The sequence below is a fragment of the Eurytemora carolleeae genome, unplaced genomic scaffold (genome assembly GCF_000591075.1).
Source record: "Eurytemora carolleeae unplaced genomic scaffold, Eaff_2.0 scaffold259, whole genome shotgun sequence".
NCBI lineage: Eukaryota > Metazoa > Arthropoda > Copepoda > Calanoida > Temoridae > Eurytemora > Eurytemora carolleeae.
In genome coordinates this window covers 107,332-116,772 of record NW_019396517.1, presented here as the reverse complement: position 1 = coordinate 116,772, position 9,441 = coordinate 107,332, and the positions used below count along the sequence as shown (strand labels likewise).

The following is a 9,441-nucleotide window of genomic DNA, read 5'->3' as shown; positions in this document are numbered from 1 at the left end:
TATTGTTTAAAAGAGAAAGAGTGTGGGGGTGGGAGGTGTGAGGGGAGTTGAGCTATTTTGAAACTAAATTTTAACGATGTATAAAACTTGTTAATTGGAAACGTCTAAAAATGAATTAAACCACATCTACTGATTACAGAATTTTTACCTCTTTTTAGGTTAAAGAATTTTTAAAGGACCCCGGGGCAGAACAAATATTTATTCTAGATGTTGACGACTCGTACAGGATGAACGTGATCGACAAGATCAAGGGACTCATGGAGGAGGTGGAGACTATACACAGGTAGGAATTCATAGATTACATGTAGTACATGCGGTACATGCAAGTACATGTACATGTACATTGTCCAACAATTCATCTAGGGATGAAAAAGGAAAAAAATTCTAAAAAATGAAAGAATAAAAGTCCTAGTTTCCTCAAGTCCCGTTGCGACGTTTATTGGATCCAAAAATACAAAGCAAATATAAAGATATATATATCCTTTCTTTTCTGCTCGGACAGTCTTGTAACTATGTATATTATAATATACTAATATACCAATACTAGTATTGTAATGTATATAGTGATAAATATTATGTATTTATAGCGAAGTATAAAGTGATAGTGTGTATATATATTATATATAGCATACAGCTGCTTCTCAAATTTTTCTGAATTACAAAGAAACCTATTCATTCATTTATTTTTCTTTAAATATTTCTTTTTAAAGCTTCTTTTCATTTTTAGATATTTAAGTTTTCTTCCCCCAATACTCAAGATCATCTTTTATAAGTTTAAGTTTTCAAAACTAAAAATGAAATGAGACCTTTCCTTGAAACATCTGAATTGAACTTAATTAAGTAAAATACTAAGAAACTAAATTTTGCCAAATGTTTCTGGCCAGATCTGGAATATAAATGTTTCTGGCCAGATCTGGAATATAGATTATGAATGAAGGATTATGAGATTTATTGGTTATGTTATTTGAACAGGGGCATAAATATTTAATCAGGGGCATAAATATTTGACCAGGGCCATAAAAATTTGAACAGGGGCATAAAGATTTGACCAGGGGCATAAATATTTGACCACGGGCTATAATATTTAATCAGGGGCATAAATATTTGATCAGGGGCATAAATATTTGACCAGGGGCAAATCAAAGACAATAGTCATGTCGGCTCTTAATTCTGAATAATTCTCAGTTTTTGCGTATTTTTGCCTTTACAGTTTCGGCGCGAAATGTCATAAAATTGATTAAAAAATTAACAGTCATTTATGGCCTATACCTACCCTACTATCATGTAAGCTACAGTGAAAACCAGACATTTGGAACAGGAAGACGACATGAAAGCAATAATTAGGTGTATTTGATGTTTTTAAGAACTGCAGTTGTTTTTTAAATCACTTATTAAGTGAAATAATGGTTTGTAAAAATTGGCAAATATGCTGTGTATGTGGGACTGTTTAAAATCTTAGCATGAATCTAAAGGTCGTACTCGTCTCCCTATTCCACAGTTTTTTTAGTTCTCCCTGTATTAATCCAAAATAATGAAAAAGAGACTACTAAGTACTAAACCATTCTTTCATCAAGAAATCCGAGATTTGATTAGAAATTCATAATTTTTCTGCGAAAGTATACACAAGATTTCTGTGAAAGTATACACAAGATTTCTGTTAAAGTATACACAAGATTTATGTGAAAGTATACACAACTTAACAATATTTCTGTGAAAGTATACACAAGATTTATGTGAAAGTATATGCAAGATTTCAGTAAAAGTATACTCAAGATTTGTGTGAAAGTATACGAAAGATTTATGGCAAAGTAAACACAAGATTTCTGTGAAAGTATACACAAGATTTATGTGAAAGTATACAAAAGATTTATGTGAAAGTATACAAAAAGATTTATGTGAAAGTATACACAAGATTTATGTGAAAGTATACACAAGAATTATGTGGAAGTATACACAACAAGATTTATGTGAAAGTATGCACAAGAATTATGTGGAAGTATACACAACAAGATTTATGTTTCAAAACAAATAAAAAGTAAAAACGAATGCTTGACAGGCACGTATACAAAACTATTCCGAAGGAATAGAAAAATTATTGTCAACATGTTTTTCTAAAAAGTTAAGATTTCTCCTTGTGTACTTCATGTTAGGTAAATATTATGTTTCTCCTTGTGTACTTCATGTTAGGTAAATATTATGTTTCTCCTTGTGTACTTCATGTTGAATACTGATAATGGATGTAAGGAGATTATGACCTAATCATACAGTACAAACATGAAATATGCAGTACGCTTTCGCAGTGAGTACTTGGCCTGTACAATTAGTAATGGATTAGCGTACATCATCACTCTAAATACTATAATCACGTTTCATTACAGTTTTTATCATAAAACTGATAATCAGTGGTCGCAATTTGATTTTTTTTAAATTATGATAATAATTGACAAAGGCTTATTTGTCATTATTGATATCTCAATTTTAAATATTTGAAAGCCCACATTATATGGCCGACTACTGAACTTAGGAACAATTTAAAAAGTGTAGAATAAGGTTCAGTTTTCAATTCTTATCTTGATAACAGGTTGTCAGTGCTATCAAAATTCAAGGATTTATATCATTCAAGAAATTACTCAGAAATTATTGGCATTATTTTGATATTCGATATAAATAAAATATTCTTGTAATTCTGGTTCAAAAATTAATTTTAATTTTGAAAGTGCTCAGGCAAAATGATGTTTAACTGAAAATTGTACTAGTTATAGTTAATAAAAGTTATGAAATAAGGAAATATATAAATGTCAGCATGAATGCACTATACAAAATGATCATTCATACTTTTTTCTTTTCTAGTCTTGAAAACATTATTGATTTTTAGGCAAAAGACAATGTCACAATTCAATTAATTATGAAAACTATTTTGCAGATTGTTTGGAACGACAAATTCCGGATGGAACGCTAACGGCGCGTCATCGTGGAACAACAGCGGCTGGAATCAGGGTTCTACGGGACAAAGAAAATCCGTGATGAACATTTGGAACCAGGGCGGATCCAGTTAACTTGCGCTGGAACCGGTTTTGTCGTCACGTGATATTCCGTCCACGTGAGTTTGAACAAACAGCTGACCCTGATTACTGACTAGATCGGACTCAGCACTGTAAAGCTCAGATAGGACGGATTTCTTTGAAGATCTCGTTAAATTAATTAAAAAGAGACCGATTCTTGGCATACGAGCTCTTAGTTTTATTAAAATTTCATACAGCATTTTCTATAGACCCCATTCTGTTATATATCTACCCATGTACAGTGTTGTACACACTTTATAGTACTAACTATGCTATATGCCGACAATATTTTGTAAAATTTAGTTCTCTGTGCAATGTATTTAAGTTTATGTATCGCCTTAACATTATATTTTCAATTTTTGTACTAATCTACATTTGCACAGAGTGTCATTTGTACCATAGCATGTACTGTACGTAGTTCAGTTGTATCAATTGGTTCATGTACAGTACATTAGTTTTTATTCGTTGTTTTATCATGCTGTTTATGTTTTGTAAAAGTTTGGTTTAAAGGTCATGTACACTGTACAGTGTACATATATAGTTAAAGTAGAAGGTGGAACATTTGTATTTTTATAATGGAAATGTTTTTTTAAGGTGATTTTACAACGAATTTGTATTTTTATACTGCTTTTAATACCAAACCTTGATAAATTATTTTACTAATATTTCAAAATGTTTTCTCCCAGCGTATTATGGCCTTAAATGCCACTTATCAATAAATGAATCTCGCATGGGGATTTCAAACTATTTCTATGTACATTGTACATAAACGTCCTTTAAAGTGAACAGTAAACTTCTCTGTACTGCAATGTTTTTATCTAGAGGCTGTGAAATTTTGCCATCCATTAAGTTTTTTTTCCCTAAACGTTGTAAAACCAAGTTTCTCAGTTTCAAACCATTTTTAATAGATTCCATATAATGTTAACTCTCCAAATCGAAGACATTAGTTTGGATGTGCAATAAAGAATCTTTGACCAATTATTTGTTTTATTTGTAGAAAATAGTTGGATAGAAATCAGCAAACTTAGAGAAGAGTACACAGGCCGCAGGGTGCAGTACACTTTCTATTCTTTAAACTTTCTTATACCGGCAATGTATGGTAGTTAAACTGAGAATGTAGTATTGTGGAGGAATTTTTAGGATTCATTTGAGATATATAAAACGTTTTAGTGATGTATAATTACTTAGTTTCAGTGCAAAGTCGACGTTCAATATCATCCATTTGGATAGTTACGTTTTAAGTCGATTTTTTAAAATTCTTAAATAAAGACGACTAAAAATTTTGTTACATCGAAAATAAGTAATCTTATTAGTTATTTGTTTCTGTAATGTCTCATTATTCACAAGCGTTTTCTGTAGATTTCCTGAACTTTTTTTGGAAGAAGTAAATGAACAAATTCGGAAAGAAAAAGAAATTCAATATAATGATGAAAACGAAATAATTGATTCTGTTTTTGATTTATTGACAAATTTTTTTTGTCGTCGTTATTTAATAATATTTTAAAATCGATTCTCAAAGCATAACCATCCAAATGGAAGACTTTGAACGTCGACTTTGCGCCAAAACTCAGTAATTATACATCATTAAAACGTTTTATATGTTTCAAATGAACCCTAAAATATTTAATACTATATTCTCAGTTTAACTACCATACATCGCCGGTCACTCCCTTTAAAGTCTAGTTATGGTAAAAAGTATAATACTGTTATTAACTATAGTCTAAGTCTTGAAATTAAATTATGGTTTTCTTGGAATGCTGCAATCAATATTAATTATGTTTAAACTCGAAGTAGGACTTGGTATGTATTGCAATTATAATAATCATAACTAAACTTAATAGTATATACAATCAATATTGGGTGATATGGAAAATTTATTGCTTATGATTCCTAAAAGACATAAATGAATTTTCGATTTTTAGAAAATATCTTTTAGTGATGGTTAGTTAATAGTATAGTATTCTTATTATCATACATACAAAAAAACAGGTTTAAAATCGGGATTTTGATTTTTTTTTAAATAATTCTAAAAACGTATCCACCCCCAAAGTAGGAATTTTTAACGTCGAATTTGCGCTCAAACTCAGGACTACCGATTTTTAAAAAGTTTAATATGTCTTAAATGAATCCGAAAGAAGTTTTCCACAACACTGCATACTCAGTTCAACTACCTTTCATAGCCGGTCACTCCCTTTAAATGAAAATAAGATAACATTCATATTGCATATTTGTTGCACATTAATCTTCCTCTCACATTATCCAGCGTAAGGTCGTCTTCCCTACCCTTACCCTTGTTTCAGATCAGTCTAAAACCAGAGAATATATTCTGGTATCCCTCCGTTCTAGACAAAAGAAAACTTATTGAACAGTAACATGTTTTAACTAGTGAATTCTTAAATACTATAATAACAACTCTACTTAAACAACCGGGGGTTAACCATAGTTTCAGTAGAAGTAAATATTTCCATTTACTGATAGCGCCGATTGAATGATTCATAACTCTGATTGGACAATGAGATAAATAGAAAGATGGGTGTTACCGCGAATGGTTCAGAATAGACATCAAACACATGACTGAACCCTGATTGGATCAGGCGCTAGTGGACTCGCCATACAGGAGTGGGTTATTTTCAGAAGTAACATCCAAATGCTTTATAATGACCCGATCACATTCTCTGCTCTCAAATCACTTCTTAATTACCCCAGACACACCCAACTATATAGTAAGCTACCTAGCTAAACATCAAGCAATTTTATACTAATATAATATTATTACTAAAACTGTATTTTGTAGGCTTGAAATAAAGTTTTTTAGTTGCAACTTTGTGTTTGTGGATTAGAAGAGCCTTCGAACCTTTGGTCCGTTTGACTTAAAATCGGAAATATCTGAAGTATCTGCACATTCAAATTATTTTCTCGCAAATTTAAAAGATATTCAATTTTAAAATCAACCTTTTTTTAAAAACAAAAACAAAGTAACAACTCGCTATTCAGGGCCTGAATAGTTCAGGGGTAATTACCTCCAAGATTACGTCACTGTATAGAATAAAAGTTTTTATCAATTAATTGTGCTAGATATTTACTTGACTTGATCAATGTTCAGAATTAATGAATAAATAGCATTGATTTGTTTTAATTCAAGACACACAGTTAAAAGTGATATTTCATATCAGCATGCACGATGCACTATAGTACTATATACCATACATTTACTCTGTCAAAGTTGTTATGCGGTATTAATTTCATTTGATATAATTTCATAATTATGAGAAAAAGAAACTGCAGGGATTTTAAACGTAATAGACTAACTTAACCTATTTCTTCTGCTTAACTTGCTATAGAAAACTGTTAAATAGGAAGACGACATTAAAGCAGTATGAAAGTGTAATTTATGCTGTTATAAAGCAAAAAAGTTTTACTTGTGACTTATTCACTTATTTTAAATAAAATGGGCCTGTATACACTGCACAATAGCTGTGTACAGTGTCTCATGTTCATTGCATCTATTTAAAGTCAAAACGTTAGTCCATGAAAATCGTATCCTGTTTCAGAGTTTTGTAGTTTTTTACTGCAAGGTAATTGTTTTGTAGTTCGTTGTGAATTTGACTTAAAAAAATGTTGATATAATTTTTTATAGAAAAAAATCTATAAATGAAGGAATTGAGTTTCCCACAAACTCTGATATTTTAGTACCTCTATTATGAACTCAGCTAGATCATGCAATCTAAGTTTGAAATATCAAAGGTTTACACCGCCAGGTTGCAAAGAATTAGGGAATAGAATATTCAAGTTTGTGGCAAAGACTTAATTCCTTTATAAAATCCGGAAAATATTTTAGTTTTTAAAAGCATACAATTAAGATTAAGTATATTTGATATTTTTTTGTTTGTTTAAATTGCTAAATTGCTGAGGTTAATGTTTATGGGACTTTTTTAAATCATAACTGACGTATAAATGTTCTCCTCCTCCTACTCCACAGTTTTAGTTCTACTCAGAGATAAGAGAGTTACAGAGACCGATTATCAGCTAAAATATGCGATATTTTCCACAGCATGTTCTATTGTGTACAAGTACTGTACACGACCAATCAGCAAACATCTGTATTCAGGGATATTTAAGGATCCTTTGGATACGAAGCACAAAATCTTCAAAAAAAAAAGACTGAATTCATAAATGTTATGTTTCATGTTTAAAATTGGAGTATTTCTTTAAAAGTTGTAAAATTTAACCCTGAATGGGTATTATGTTCAACAAGTGGCCGTGAATTGGCACTGTAAAAACCAATCGTAAAAACTTAGCATGTCGTGCCGGGTCAACTTAGGCCTACGTAGCCCACCCTGTGAAAGGAGATAAGCAGTCAGTGTAGTCTGTGGTTGTAGTATAATCAAACTTAACCTCAGAAGAAAAAAGACTTACTTTAATATTTCTAAGTAAAAATACCGTTTTGGGGGGTTACTGGTTCATATTCCTATAGTTGTCAATTTTATCCGAATTGTTTTCAATTTTTTTGATTCTTTACTAACAATTTTAAAAATTGTTTTGTGTGTCTGTGGGTACCGAAGCAAGGTTGTATAACGGTAATATAACATATTTATACATGCGTATATAGTGCGTAGATATTTTTGTTTGACATCTAGAAGAAACTAGTTTTATAGCACAGGGTTACCAACAAAGAGGGAGATCTTCATGTATATGCATAATACATTAAACTTAGGGAGTAAGAAATAGAAGGGAGATATAACTGACGCGGTTCGCCCTACCACCATATGATTATACATGTTTTTCAGACGGGTACTTCATTTGAATACGAAATATTTGCCTGATGTACAATTACCGCGTATACTATAACCTATTCTGAATATTTCTTATAAAAATGGAGTACCCGTCTGCAAAGCGTGTATATGGTAGGGCGAACCGCGTCAGTGATATCTCCCTTCTATTCCTTAGTCCCTGATTAAACTTAACGAAACTGGAATTTTGTCTGTTGATGGCTCTGGGTTTCCCTATAAACATAGAAATTCAATGACCACTTAATTTTCAATGCTTTATAATAAACAAAGAGAATAGAATATATATATTGGAGTAGAATTTAGAAAATCCCTCGGTATGAGTTTTGTCAGTCCCTTTCAGCCTGAAAGGGACTGACAAAATCATGTAAATGTTCACAAATTATATGCAGTAGAGTACATTAATACCGTATGTTCCCTAGAATATCCATTTCAATTTCGAATTTTTTAAAGCTGTTAAATAAACTTTATAAAATGAATTAGGTGAATAAAAACCATCATTTGATTTATAGTTAAAACGGAAAGTCATCGTTTGTTAAGTGAAAGGCATAGAGTTTATGTGAAATGATCATTGGTCAATTATGAAACCAGCCTATTTCATAATTTGGTTTTCTTTTAATATTAATTTGAGACTTTCTATAAAATGATGTTCCAGGGCCCAAAAGGTTATATAGCGCAAATATGTGAAGTACACCTGCAGTATGGAAACAGTACAACAATATGGCCGTTTTACACTTTTTTCTAGTAAATTCCACTCTAATATATATTCTCTTCTCTTTGATGATAAAGCTAATTTAGGTTTATGTTCCCTTTAGCTGGCCCAACGGCTGGACTAAATTGGCGGAAGGTTTTGGAGTATGAGAATTCTTTTAATAACATTTTTTTCATTTTTATTAGTTAATTTTTTAACATATATTGTAGAGAGTAAAAAATTTTATTTTGAATGTTTAAAATTATTTAAAATGCATCATGCGTACTTTTGAATGAAAAAACTTTTTAAAAAACAAAAAAAACTATCTGAATATTTGTGTTGAGCAAGTATTAGGCGCCGAGTAGACTGAATTTAAGTAAATAAAGAACATATTTAATCTATAAATAAATACTACAGAGATAATGTTCATGTGCTTACTATATGGCCAATAGGGTGTCCTTTAATAATGAATATAAATTAGATTTTTGTTAGTTTCAGACACAAAGAATTGAACAGTGAATACTTGTTTCAAACTCTTATTTTCTAATCCTTAAATCTTTACAGCCTGATTTTGTAGACCTTTGGTATTTTAATCTATATATACTTTAATAAACCTATGTCTGAATTACTCAAGTAATTTAAATCATCAGGTGGCAAAGAATAGACATGAGAAAATAAGTGTTGGAGGCAAGTATTCGGATTCTTTTTCAATTAAAAAGAAGTAAATAATTTTTTTTAAATCGATTTTTGAAGAAAACAAATTTATATTTTTTAGCTTATGTTATCCCTCGGCTTATAAAATTTTAGTTGATATTTCATAATATTTTGTATTTTTCATGATCTGAGAGTTACTTTTAAAAACATTTATTCCTGTTTCGAGGATTTTTCATAACGAAGACGA

The 9,441-nt window shown here is 30.7% G+C and overlaps 1 long non-coding RNA gene across 1 annotated transcript in view; it reads left to right on the top strand.

Moving 5' to 3' along the window:
- LOC111704735 (uncharacterized) overlaps window positions 1-283 on the top strand; it is a 1,408-nt gene extending 1,125 nt beyond the window's left edge. Inside the window, exon 2 of the long non-coding RNA XR_002765875.1 lies at window positions 208-283. This is a non-coding gene — a long non-coding RNA (uncharacterized LOC111704735). The remainder of the gene's footprint in view (window positions 1-207) is intronic.
- The last annotated feature ends 9,158 nt before the right edge of the window (window positions 284-9,441 follow it).